This window comes from Arachis ipaensis, chromosome B9, assembly GCF_059453495.1.
Source record: "Arachis ipaensis isolate K30076 ecotype BB chromosome B9, ASM5945349v1, whole genome shotgun sequence".
NCBI classification, from domain to species: domain Eukaryota; kingdom Viridiplantae; phylum Streptophyta; class Magnoliopsida; order Fabales; family Fabaceae; genus Arachis; species Arachis ipaensis.
The window spans coordinates 54,808,182-54,822,574 of record NC_142444.1 but is presented as its reverse complement, the minus strand read 5'-3'; the positions used below and the strand labels follow the sequence as shown (position 1 = coordinate 54,822,574).

Sequence of the window (14,393 nt, the reverse complement as noted above, 5' to 3'; positions counted from 1 at the left end):
CGGATTAGGATGACATCATTCTCTGCAAAACTTCCGATACCATTCGGCACTTTAGAGCTTCTTCCCTGATCCGAGCTCTTTCCTGGATTTTAGGTAACAAGTCGAGTTCTTCTCTCTGAAGTTGGGAGTTTGCTTCCTCATTGTAGTGAACTACTCTAGGCGACCCTTCCTCAATCTCTACTGGGATCGTTGCCTCTATTCCGTATGCTAATCGGAAGGGAGATTCCTTCGTGGTGGAATGTGGCGTTGTTCGATATGCCCATAGAACCTGTGGAAGCTCTTCTGCCCAGGCTCCTTTTGCATCTTGTAATCTCCGCTTTAATCCGGCCAGTATGACTTTGTTAGCGGCTTCAGCCTATCCGTTGGCTTGTGGATGCTCAACGGAGGTGTACTGGTGCTTTATATTCAAGTCGGCTACTAGTTTCCTGAAGCCTGCATCTGTGAATTGAGTGCCATTGTCTGTGGTTATTGAATATGGAACCCCGAACCTCGTCACAATATTTCTATATAAGAATTTCCGGCTTCTTTGAGCGGTGGCATTGGCTAGGGGCTCTGTCTCGATCCACTTTGTAAAGTAATCTACCCCTACTATGAGGAATTTGACTTGTCCTGATCCCTGTGGGAAGGGGCCGAGAAGATCGAGTCCCCATTTTGCAAACGGCCAAGGCGAGGTCACGCTGATGAGCTCTTCTGGCGGGGCGATGTGAAAGTTGGCATGTTTCTGACATGGTGGACATGTTTTTACAAATTTTGTGGCTTTCTTCTGTAGAGTTGGCCAATAAAATCCCGCCCGGAGTACTTTTTTGGCGAGAGCTCGTGCTCCGAGATGATTGCCACAAATGCCGCCGTGTATTTCTTCTAGCACTTCCTTTGTGTTGGAGGTCGGCACGCATTTTAGTAAAGGTATTGAGATTCCTCTTTTGTACAGGATGTTATTTATGATGGTGTAGTATTGTGCCTCCCTTTTTAACCTCTTTGCCTCCTTCTCTTCTATGGGGAGCGTTCCTGTTTTGAGGTAGTTGGTTATGGGGGTCATCCATCCTTGGTCCTGACTTGTTATAGTCATGACTTTTTCCTCTTCCGAGATTGACGGGTTCTGCAACATCTCCTGGATGAGGCTTCTATTATTGCCCCCTGGTTTGGTGCTGGCTAGTTTTGAGAGTGCATCAGCTCGGGCATTTTGTTCGCGGGGTATGTGGCAGATCTTATACTCCCCGATTTGTCCGAGCTGTTCCTTGGTTTTATCCAAATACTTTTTCATGGTGGGATCTTTGGCTAGGTAGCTCCCTGTTATTTGTGATGTGACCACTTGTGAATTTCTGTAAATGTTGAGCTTTTGAGCTCCGACCTCTTTAGCCAGCTTCAAACCAGCTAATAATGCTTCATATTCCGCCCGGTTGTTTGAGGCCGGAAACCCGAACTTGAGGGAGAGCTCAACTTGGGTTCCTTGGTTGCTTTCTATTATCACGCCTGCGCCGCTTCCAGTTTTATTTGAAGAAGCATCCACGTAAAGATTCCATTCTGTGGGGGTTTCTAGGGCATTTGTGAATTCTGCGATAAAGTCGGCCAGATACTGTGATTTGATGGCTGTCCGAGCTTCATATTGGAGGTCAAACTCTGACAACTCGACTGCCCATTGTAGAATTCTACCTGCTAGATCTGTTTTCTGCAATATTCCTTTTATGGGATGGTTAGTTCGAACCTTAATGGTGTGAGCCTGGAAGTACGGGCGGAGTCGTCGAGATGTTAGGATAAGAGTATAGGCAAATTTTTCTATTTTCTGGTAGTTCAGTTCGGATCCCTGTAGTGCCTTGCTAATGAAGTAGACAGGTTGTTGCCCATCTTCGTCTTCTCTGACTAGTGCCGAGGCTATTGCCCGGCTCCCTACTGCGAGATATAATATGAGCGGTTCTCCTTCTCGTGGTCGAGATAGGATAGGTGGCCGTCCTAAGAACCCTTTGAAGTCTTGGAAGGCTTGCTCACATTCTGTCGTCCATTCGAACTGTTTTCCCTTTCTTAAAGTAGCATAGAAGGGGAGGGATCTTATCGCAGCTCCTGCTAACAATCGGGATAGGGCGGCCAATCTCCCGTTGAGTTGTTGTACTTCTTTGACATAGGTTGGGCTCTTCATGTTGAGTATGGCTTGACATTTGTCTAGATTTGCTTCAATTCCCCTTTGTGTGAGCATGAAACCTAAGAATTTGCCTGCTTCTACTGCGAAAGTGCATTTTGCAGGATTGAGTCGCATGTTGTGCTTCCTTATGGTGTCGAACACTTGAGCCAGGTCGGATAATAATGTATCTTCGCTTTGTGTCTTTATCAACATGTCGTCCACATAAACTTCCATGATTTTTTCGATGTGATCTGAGAAGACTTTATTTATTAACCTTTGATAAGTAGCTCCTGCGTTCTTGAGATCGAAAGGCATCACGATGTAGCAGTAGTTTGCCTTTGGTGTTAAGAACGAGGTCTTTTCCTGATCTGGTGGATACATGGGGATTTGGTTGTATCCCAAATATGCATCCATAAACGAGAGGTGACTGTATCCGGAGGAAGCATCTACCAGAGCGTCGATGCTTGGGAGTGGGTATAGATCTTTTGGGCAGGCTTTGTTGAGATCGGTGTAATCGGTACACATTCGCCACTTCCCATTTGATTTTTTTACCAAGACGACATTAGCTAGCCATAGTGGGTACTTGACTTCTCTTATAAATCCTACCTCCAGTAGTGCTTGTACTTGTTCTTCCACAGCTTTGGATAGTTCTGGCCCGAGTTTCCTTCGTTTCTGCTGCACCGGCCGAGATCCTGGGTAGACCGCCAACTTGTGGCACATTAGCCTAGGGTCTATGCCTGGCATGTCTGTGGCTTTCCATGCGAAGAGATCGACATTATCTCGTAAGAATTGTATCAGTAATTCTTTTGAGTTTCCTCTTAGGATCGTGCCAATATTGGTCGTTTTGTCCGAGGTGTATCCAATTTGAATCTTCTCTATCTCGCCTTCTGGTTGCGGACGGAGTTCTTCTCGTTGCTGAACTCCACCCAGTTCAATTGTATGAAACTCTTCTCCTTTCCCTCTGAGGTTTAGGCTTTCGTTATAACAGCGACATGCCATCTTTTGGTCAGCTTTTATCGTGGCTATCCCTTTCGGAGTTGGGAATTTCATACATAGGTGTGGGGTCGAGACTATTGCGCTAAGTTAGTTGAGTGTTGTCCGACCTATGAGAGCATTGTAAGCTGAACTTACATCGACTATGATGTAGTCTATTTTGAGGGTCCTGGATTGGTCCCCTTTTCCGAAGGTTGTATGTAGTGGTATGTATCCTAGTGGTCGAACCGGGGTATCTCCTAACCCGAACAGACTGTTTGGATATGCTTTAAGTTCTTTTGCTTCTAAGCCGATTTTATCAAAGGCTATTTTGAATAAGATGTCGGCAGAACTCCCTTGGTCTATTAAGGTGCGGTGTAGGTTGGCGTTTGCCAATATGATGGTGATAACCATGGGATCGTCATGTCCTGTGATGACGCCAGACACGTCTTCCTTAGTGAATATTATCGCTGGGTTGTTGAGCGCTTCTTCCTCTCCTTCGACATGATATACTTCTTTAAGATATCTTTTGCGAGAGGATTTGGAGATCCCTCCTGCTGTGAATCTGCCATGTATCATGTGGACGTGTCTTTCTGGTGTCCGAGGTGATCGTTCAGTTTGTCCGTCATCCTCGTCCCTTCGTCTTTTTCTTTGGTCATCATCTCGGGTAGCCAGAAATCGATCTAATCTTCCTTCTCTCACTAATTTTTCTATGATATTCTTTAATTCGAAGCACTCGTTAGTGGAGTGCCCTCGAACTCGATGGTATTCACAATATTCCTTCCAGTTTCCCCTTCCCTTTTGCCTTTGAGTGGTCGCGCTGGGGGGATTTTCTCTGTATGGCAGACTTCTTTGTACACGTCGACCAGGGATGACCTGAGAGGGGTGTAATTATGGTACTTTTTGATTTTCTCCCCCTGTCGATCTTCTTTCTTTTTGGATTCCTTGTCTTTATCCCGGTAGGGGTTCCTAGATTTTGAGGTTTCTCCCAACCGATCGTTTTCTTCCATGTTGATGTATTTTTCTGCTCGCTCCTGTACTTCGTCTAATGAGGTAGGGTACTTCTTTGATATAGATTGGCTAAATGGTCCCTCTCGTAGGCCATTGATGAGTCCCATGATGGCGGCCTCTGTTGGTAAGCTTTGTATGTCCATACATGTTTTGTTGAATCTTTCCATGTAGTTGCGGAGGCTCTCCCGATCTCCTTGCTTGATCCCTAGTAGACTGGGGGCGTGCTTGGCCTTATCTTTCTGGATGGAGAATCTGGCCAGGAACTTTTTTGCCAGGTCATCGAAGTTTGAGATGGACTTTGGAGGTAAGTTGTCGAACCATCGGATTGCTGTCGTCGTGAGAGTTGTTGGGAAAGCTTTGCAGCGAACGGCGTCTGAGGCGTCGGTAAGGTACATTCTGCTTCTGAAATTGCTGAGATGGTGGTTGGGGTCTGTGGTACCGTCATATAAAGTCATATCTGGGAGTTTGAAGTCCTTTGAGATTTTGGTTTTCATGATCTCCCTAGATCCTGTTCTTTGCGTGAGCTTTCCTCAGAAGTGATCCGAGGGGCCTTTGATTTGAGATCGGCTTCTAATTGCTGTAATTTTTCTTCCAATTCTCGACGTCGTCGTACCTCTCTTCGTAGATCCTTTCCGATTTCTCGTTGTTGTTGGGTTTATTCTTCAAGCTGTTTCAAGCGATCTTGAAGAGCTTCTATTGCTCCTGGTTTAGATTAATTTTTGTCTCCATTGGATTCTGGGGTGTCCGCATTTTTGTGCGGCGTTCTATTTTCTAGATCTGAATCGTGGTCGTTGTCACGGTTGTCTGCCATGGAGATGGGATGACTTCCAGGTTCCCCGGTAACGGCGCCAATGTTCCGAGGGTTACCTGAAACTGGAGGTCGATCTCGGTTGAGATCCTCTGTACGGATCGGTACCGACGTGTCCGGCTGGTAGGAGACGACCGGAGCTGTCGTGTCCGACTTGTTGGACTGGTTGTACTGTTAACCCTTCGTCACCGGAGGATGGGGGGTACCTGCAAGAGACTCCGATGCTTAAGTTAGCATGGGTATTAAACAGGTGTTATGTAGAATCAGAGTATGAGTTATACCTGGGTGCTCCAGTGTATTTATAATGGTGAGATGTAACCTTTGGATAAGATAAGTTAGTTATCTTATCTTATCTTTATCTTTTGGGTTGAGGTCAGCGTATCTTCAATGGAACTGCCCTTCTCTCTGTAGGCCTGAACGACCTTTGGATTAGGGTCGTATTCCTTGAATTGGGCCCTTTTTGGGCTTTCCTGTCGATTTGGCCGAGTTCTTCGTAAAGAAGTCGGTCCGTTTGACCTAAAGAGGTTGGTCGCTTTATCGTCGATCACCCCGGGTCGGATATCTCGACCCAGGGTATGAACACTTATGCCATTTACTTTTATGCTCATCTCCCCAAATCCCCATTTAAGCTTCTACAATTTACTTTCTGCAATTTACATTCCGCCATTTATTTCCAGCACTTACATTTTTTGTTATTTACTTTCCCGCCATTTAATTTTCTGCAATTTCTCAACTCAATTTCTGCTTAGCTCAACCAGAACATTCCTCTAATTAAAGTTGCTTAACCAATCAATCCCTGTGGTATTCGACCTCACTCTATTGTGAGTTTTTACTTGACGGTAATTCGATATACTTGCCGAGGGAAATTTGTAGCGATACAAGTTTTCGTGCATCAATGCCTTACTAGACAAAGATCTCCAACCTACTACAAGAAGCACATGTCAACCAGAAATGACCACAGAGCCACCAAATTTACCCACCCAATTACCAAAAGTAACCTTCCAAGAGCCACCAAAAAGCATTCAGCAACCAAATGTATCCACCCAACCCAATTTACTTACATCTCAACCCCCATTAACACCCTCCAACCTTTAGAGAAGACTCTTTCACACACTCAGCCATCACATGTACCAGTTGGAAGTAAAGAAACTAGAAGAAGTGAGGTGTTATATGATGAGCATCATTGTTAGAAACAAGAAGGCCTTGGCGGGATATAATGGAGTCATAACTCCTGTGCAGCAGAGTAGGTTAGAGAAAGAGAAAAGAGAGAGTAACAGGTGGAGGCCATTTCCCACTGGAGATTATCCTGGAAACATCTACAAAGTTTAGTGCTTGCCACACAAATTTACGGTAGATATTGAAAATAAGACATGTAGTTGGAGATTTTGGCAACTGACTGGGTTGCCCTGTATGCATGCATGTGCTGCTCTTGCATACCAAAATAGGAGACCAGAGGAATATGCACACAATTGGCTCTTTATGGGGGCATATAATAGCACATACCAGTTTGTTATCCAGCCTGTTCTGAGTCAAGAATACTGGGAACATGTTGATCTGCATCCTATATTACCCCCAGTATACAGGAAGAAAATTGGGAGACCAAAGCTTAAAAGAGACAGAAAGAATGATGGACCAATGGATCCCAACCAAGATCCTCATAGGGCTCCCAAAAAATATGGCCCCATCACTTGCAAGTATTGCTTAAATGCATACAAATTCATAGCTACTTCCATTACTGTTATAATTGATTCCACATTTATGTTCACCAAATTTATATTGCAGACTGGTCACAACAGTCACAGCTGTCCCAAGAAGAAGGAGGCAATGGCTGGGAGTACTAGAGGACAAAGTTCAACTCAACAACCTTCTGGTGATGCTGTTGCTGTGGAGATGAAGAAGAAGCAGCAAGACTAGAAGAGATATTTTGGGAGAAAACAATGGAAGTTGTTGAAGCAGCTGAAGCAGCAGCAGCTCAACCCCCCCGGAAGTACATCCAGTAATGTGCTTGACAACTTAATTTTATAATTTATTTTTGGATGACACTAATATATACCAACTATTACAGGAAAATCCAATAGTTCCATAACCTATTCTTGATCCAGTTATGCCTCCTTCAGTTAGGTCACCAATTGCAAAAAACCCCCTTAAGAAAAAGAAGAATCTAAAAAGATCCCCACCAACTACTCAGCAACCACCATGTGCTCAATCACTGCCAAAGCCACCAACACCAATTATGCAACCATCAGTAAGGCCATTACCTCCAACTACTCATGTGCCCCCCACTGTGACACCTCAAACCATGCAAATTGCCCCTGAGGGAACTACTTCAAGGTTCATGGACTTTACGCCAACTCCTGCAATTAGAGGATCAAGTTCAACTAGGTGGCCGCTGCCAAGCTTTCATCCACCAGCAAGAAAAGTGTCAACCACTGCACAATTGAATGGAGGTTCAAGCGGAAAGAGCAATTCTACTCCAAATCCATGAAGCAAAAATGTTTAAATTATGTTATTCTTTTAGATATATACTTTATGTTATTTTGTTGGATATGTCACATACTTTACTCTATGTTGCTTATGTTTTGGTTTTTGCATTGGATTGATCATCATGATTGATACTCGGAATTATTCTGCATGTTTCAGTAACTCAGTTACTACTTACATAGCAGGTTCTTTTGCTTATGTTTCATGTTATTTTGGTATACCATAAAAATTAAAAAATACTGATTATTAAGGGATATTTTTTGTAATTTATATATTTTGTAAGACTACATTTAACATGTTTTAAATTTGTCATGTGTACAAATGTCCATCTCTCAATTGAGTATGGATATTTTTGTCACGCAAAAGAGAACCCCTACTAAGATTGAATAGACACGAAACTACTAGCCATGGCATTGCATAATCATACACGAATAGTTATTCAAATTCAAAACCTGCTCGAAATCAGATACACATTACACACAAAGCTAAACACCATAACAATTGACATAGTTACAAACCACAACCTAAGTCTACTAACTTCAGCTTCAATCTTCCCTAACTTCGTGAGCATCTTCACTTCAGCCTAAGTCTCAAGAACATTTCCATGCATCTTTCTTTCTGAAAATGCTCTCCTCAAACCCTCCCACTGACCTTCGATTTTGTCTACCTATACAAAGTAGCTGCAGTCTGAATTCTATCAATGGCAAAGAAAAACTAGATCAAAGACATTTACTTCGAATAGAACAAAGTGTACAAAGGGTATACTTCCATTTGGGACAACGGACGAACCACCTCCCAGGATTCATTGCCGTCTCCGACTGCAACAAGGTCACATCCAACCCATAGAAGCATCTCCCATTGAAGTTTGAACTTTCTATCATGCACCCACTTTGAAATTGAGCTTCCAGATACACTACAACTCCCATTCAAAGGTGGGATAAAGAGTCTCCGCTTCGATATTGGAATATCTTCGAAGAATTTTGTTAACCTAGGGTTCGTGTTTAGGATGAAAAAGGTTTTTATTTGGAGAATTTTGAGATTTAGGGTTCATTATAATGGTCGAGCAGCTCATCAAGCCACGTATGAAGACCCCCAGGCCATGTAATGCCGTAATGTGCTACGTAGGGACCATTACTAACGGAGTCAAAGCCAGAATAATGATTCGTTGGTTTTGTCCCACATATCTTATTATTGATGGTTGGTGTACGAAATTGTGATCTCAACTGCACCAATAACTTGGTATGCACGATCGTAATCTCAACTCTTTTTCACAACTCCGCACAACTAACCAGCAAGTGCACTGGGTCATCCAAGTAATAAACCTTACGTTAGTAAGGGTCGATCCCACGGAGATTGTCGGCTTGAAGCAAGCTATGGTCATCCTTGTAAATCTCAGTCAGGCGGATTTAAATAGTTATAATATTTTGATAATTAAAAGATAAATAAAATATAAAAATAGGATAGAAATACTTATGTAATTCATAGGCAGGAATTTCAGATAAGCGTCTGGAGATGCTTTGTTGCTTCAGAACCTCTGCTTTCCTATTGCCTTCTACCAACCATGTTGTTCCGAGGGTTACCTGAAACTGTAGGTCGATCTCGGACGAGATCTTCTGTGCTGATCGGAGATGATGCGTCCGGCTGTGAATGGAGGCCAGGGCTATTGTATCCGACTTGTTGAGCTTGGCTACACTGCTGATCCTTCGTCACTAGAGGGTGGGGGGTACCTGCAAGGGACTCCGATGCTTAAGTTAGCAAGGGTATTAAGCAGGTTTTTTGTAGAATCAGAGTATGAGTTATACCTAGGTGCTCCAGTGTATTTATAATGGTGTAGAGTGACCTTCTTAGATAAGATAAGTTAGTTATCTTATCTTATCTTATCTTATCTTTGAGTGAGGTCATCTTATCTTCTGGGGAACCGCCTTTATCTCTATAGGCTTGGGCTGCCTTTGGATTTGGGTCGTGTTCCTCTATTCGGGCCCTTTATTGGGCTTTCCTGGTAATTTGGCCGAGCTCTTTGAGAAGAGGTCGGGTTGTCTGACCTGAAGAGGTCGGTTGTCTTGTCGCTAAACATCCCAGGTCGGATAGCTCGACCCAGGGTATGAACAGTGCCCCTGCTCGAGCTCGATCTTTCTTTTAAGGTCGAGTCTTAGTTTTAGGACTTCGATCCTTCTCTGGTGAAGCCGAACTCGAGCATTTTGTCGACTTCATCTTTGTGGAGATTTCCTTTGTGAATATGGAACGTTTTCCTTTTCTCTTCTTAAAAGCACGCGCTTTTGCATTAGCGCTCTTGGCCTTGGGAATACGCGAGGGCTTAATACCCTCATTAATTGGTTTAATTGCTCCGTTTCCTTTTGGCGTCTTGATGAGCGGATAATTTATACGCTTTTTGGCATTGTTTTTAGTATGTTTTTAGTAGGATCTAGTTACTTTTAAGGATATTTTCATTAGTTTTTATGTTAAATTCACATTTCTAGACTTTACTATGAGTTTTTGTGTTTTTCTATGATTTCAGGTAAATTCTGGCTGAAATTGAGGGACCTGAGCAAAACTCTGAAAAAAGGCTGACAAAGGACTGCTGATGCTGTTGGATTCTGACCTCCCTGCCTTCAAAGTGGATTTTCTGGAGCTACAGAACTCAAAATGGCGCGCTTCCAATTGCGTTGGAAAGTAGACATCTAGGGCTTTCCAGCAATGTATAATAGTCCATACTTTGGCCGAGTTTAGACGACGTAAAAGGTCGTTGAACGCCAGTTCTACGCTGCTGTCTGGAGTTAAACGCCAGAAACACGTCACAAACCAGAGTTGAACGCCAGAAACACGTTACAACCTGGCGTTCAACTCCAGAAAGAGCCTCTGCACGTGGAAACTTCAAGCTCAGTCCAAGCACACACCAAGTGGGCCCCGGAAGTGGATTTATGCATCAATTACTTACTTCTGTAAACCCTAGTAACTAGTTTAGTATAAATAGGACTTTTTACTATTGTATTTGACATCTTTGATCAGTTTTATGCCATCTTAGACTTTCATGGGGGCTGGCCATTCGGCCATGCCTGAACCATTATCACTTATGTATTTTCATACGGTAGAGTTTCTGCACTCCATAGATTAAGGGGTGGAGCTCTGCTGTTCCTCAAAGATTAATGCGAAGTACTACTGTTTTTCTATTCAATTCAACTTATTCCGCTTCTAAGATATTCATTCGCACTTCAACCTGAATGTGATGAACGTGACAATCATCATCATTCCCCCATGAACGCGTGCCTGACAACCACTTTTGTTCCACCTTAGATTGAATGAGTATCTCTTGGATCTCTTAATCAGAATCTTCGTGGTATAAGCTAGATTGATGGCGGCATTCATGAGAGTCTGGAAAGTCTAAACCTTGTCTATGGTATTCCGAGTAGGACTCTGGGATTGAATGACTGTGACGAACTTCAAACTCGCGAGTGCTGGGCGTAGTGATAGACGCAAAAGGAGGGTGAATCCTATTCCAGTATGATCGAGAACCTCAGATGATTAGCCGTGCTGTGACAGAGCATTTGGACCATTTTCACAAGAGGATGGGATGTAGCCATTAACAACGGTGATGCCCTTACAGAAAGCTAGTCATGGAAAGGAGTAAGACTGATTGGATGAAGACAGCGGGAAAGCAGAGACTCAGAGGAACGAAAGCATCTCTATATGCTTATCTGAAATTCTCACCAATGATATACATAAGTATTTCTATCCTTATTTTATGTTTACTTATTATTTAATTTCGAAAACTCCATAACCTTTTGATATCCGCCTGACTGAGATTTACAAGGTGACCATAGCTTGCTTCATACCGACAATCTCCGTGGGATCGACCCTTACTCACGTAAGGTTTATTACTTGGACGACCCAGTGCACTTGCTGGTTAGTTGTATCGAAGTTGTGAATGAAAAACGATTTATTAAGACGTGCGTACAGAGTTTTTGGCGTCGTTGCCTGAGATCACAATTTCGTGCACCAAGTTTTTGGCGCCGTTGCCGGGGATTGTTCGAGTTTGGACAACTGACGGTTCATCTTGTTGCTCAGATTAGGTAATTTTCTTTTTGTTTTATTTTCAAAAATTTTTTAAAAATCTTTCAAAAATTTCTCCTTTGTTTTCGAAAAAAATTTTAAAATAAAAAATTTTCAAAAATATATTTTTCTTCAGAATTTTTAAGAATGAATTCTAGTGTTTCATGAAGCATGTTGAAGCCTGGCTGGCTGTAAAGCCATGTCTAATTCTTCTGGATAGGGAATGTCAGGCGTGTCATGTCTGAGTTACATACTAAAGCTTGGCTGGCTATTAAGCCATGCCTGACCCTTTGATTGGAGCTTTAGACTAAAGAGTACAAGATTCCTGGAATTCATATTAAAAATTTTGGAATCCTTATTTTTCTTTTTCAAATGATTTTTGAAAAAAAAAAGAAAATACAAAAAAAATCATAAAATCAAAAAAATCAAAAATATTTCATGTTTCTTGTTTGAGTCTTGAGTCAAGTTGAAAGTTTAGTGTCAATTGCATATTCATCTTGCATTTTTCGAAAATTCATGCATTCATAGTGTTCTTCATTATCTTCAAGTTGTTCTTGGTAAGTCTTCTTGTTTGATCTTGATGTTTTCTTGTTTTGCATCTTTTCTTGTTTTACATGTGCATTTTTGCATCCATAGAGTCTAAACATAAAAGATTTCTAAGTTTGGTGTCTTGCATGTTTTCTTTGCATATAAAAAAAATTTTCAAAAATAAGTCTTGATGTTCATCATGACATTCAAAGTGTTCTTGGTGTTCATATTGACATTCATAGTGTTCTTGGTGTTCATATTGACATTCATAGTGTTCTCTCTCATCATAAAAATTCAAAAAAAAAACATCTACCCTTTTTCACTCATAAATTTCGAAAATTTGAGTTGACTTTTTCAAAACTTTTTAAAAATCTAGTTGTTTCTTATGAGTCAAATCAAATTTTCAATTAAAAAAAATCTTATCTTTTTCAAAATCTTTTTCAAAAATCAAATCTTTTTCATTTTTCATAGTTATTTTCGAAAATTTTAAAAAAAAATTTTCAAAAATATTTTTCTTATCTTTATCTCCTAATTTTCGAAGATAACATCAACAATTAATGTTTTGATTCAAAAACTTCAAGTTTGTTACTTACTTGTTAAGAAAGATTCAAACTTTGAGTTCTAGAATCATATCTTGTGATTTCTTGTGAATCAAGTCATTAATTGTGATTTTAAAAATCAAATCTTTTTCAAAACTAATTTCAATCATATCTTTTCAAAAATATCTCTTTATCTTATCTTTTTCAAAATTTGATTTTAAAATATCCTTTCTAACTTCTTATCCTCTTATCTCTTAAAAAATTGATTTTCAAATTTGTTTCAACTAACTAACTAACTTTTTGTTTGTTTCTTATCTCTTTCAAAACTACCTAACTAACTCCCTCTCTCTCTCTAATTTTCGAAAATATCTTTCCTCTTTTTTAAAATTTCTTTTTAATTAACTAATTATTTTAATTTTTGATTTTAGAATTTCAAAAATTACAAACCTTTTTCAAAAACTATTTTCGAAAACCACTAACTCTTTTTCAAAAATTATTTTCGAAAATTCACTTCCCCCTCTCATCTTCTTCTGTTTGTTTATTTATTTACTAACATCTCTTCCTCACTCACCAAAAATCCGAACCCCCTCTCTCTCTCTGAGTTCAGATTTTCTCTTCTTCTTTTCTTCTATTCACACAGGGACCTCTATACTGTGGTAAAAAAGATCCCTATTATTATTATTATTATTTTTCTATCCCTCTTTTTCATATGAGCAGGAGCAAGGACAAGAATATTCTTGTTGAAGCAGATCCAGAACCTGAAAGGACTCTGAAGAGGAAACTAAGAGAAGCTAAATTACAACAATCCAGCAAGCACCTTTCAGAAATTTTCGAACAAGAAGAGGAGATGGCAGCCAAAAATAATAATAATGCAAGGAGGATGCTTGGTGACTTTACTGCACCTAATTCCAATTTACATGGAAGAAGCATCTCCGTTCCTGCCATTGGAGCAAACAATTTTGAGCTTAAACCTCAATTAGTTTCTCTGATGCAACAGAACTGCAAGTTTCATGGACTTCCATCTGAAGATCCTTTTCAGTTCTTAACTGAATTCTTGCAGATATGTGATAATGTTAAGACTAATGAAGTAGATCCTGAAGTCTACAGGCTCATGCTTTTCCCTTTTGCTATGAGAGACAGAGCTAGAGTATGGTTGGACTCTCAACCTAAGGATAGCCTGAACTCTTGGGATAAGCTGGTCAAGGCTTTCTTAGCCAAGTTCTTTCCTCCTCAAAAGCTGAGTAAGCTTAGAGTGGATGTTCAAACCTTCAGACAGAAAGAAGGTGAATCCCTCTATGAAGCTTGGGAGAGATACAAAGAACTGACCAAAAAGTGTCCTTCTGACATGCTTTCAGAATGGACCATCCTGGATATATTCTATGATGGTCTATCTGAATTGGTTAAAATGTCATTGGATACTTCTGCAGGTGGATCCATTCACCTAAAGAAAATGCCTGCAGAAGCTCAAGAACTCATTGACATGGTTGCTAATAACCAGTTCATGTACACTTCTGAGAGGAATCCTGTGAGTAATGGGACGCCTATGAAGAAGGGAGTTCTTGAAATTGATACTCTGAATGCCATACTGGCTCAGAATAAAATATTGACTCAGCAAGTCAATATGATTTCTCAGAGTCTGAATGGAATGCAAGCTGCATCCAACAGTACTCAAGAGGCATCTTCTGAAGAAGAAGCTTATGATCCTGAAAACCCTGCAATAGCAGAGGTGAATTACATGGGTGAACCTTATGGAAACACCTATAACCCCTCATGGAGAAATCACCCAAATCTCTCATGGAAGGATCAACAAAAGCCTCAACAAGGCTTTAATAATGGTGGAAGAAATAGGTTTAACAATAGTAAACCTTTTCCATCATCCACTCAGCAACAGACA

General features: G+C 41.0%; 1 non-coding gene across 1 annotated transcript; it reads right to left on the bottom strand.

Annotated features, from left to right (window-relative positions):
- Positions 1-13,742: 13,742 nt before the first annotated feature.
- On the bottom strand, positions 13,743-13,850 carry LOC148544705 (small nucleolar RNA R71). The gene has a single exon (XR_015902078.1). It is a non-coding gene; the product is annotated as a small nucleolar RNA R71 (small nucleolar RNA).
- Positions 13,851-14,393: the final 543 nt, after the last annotated feature.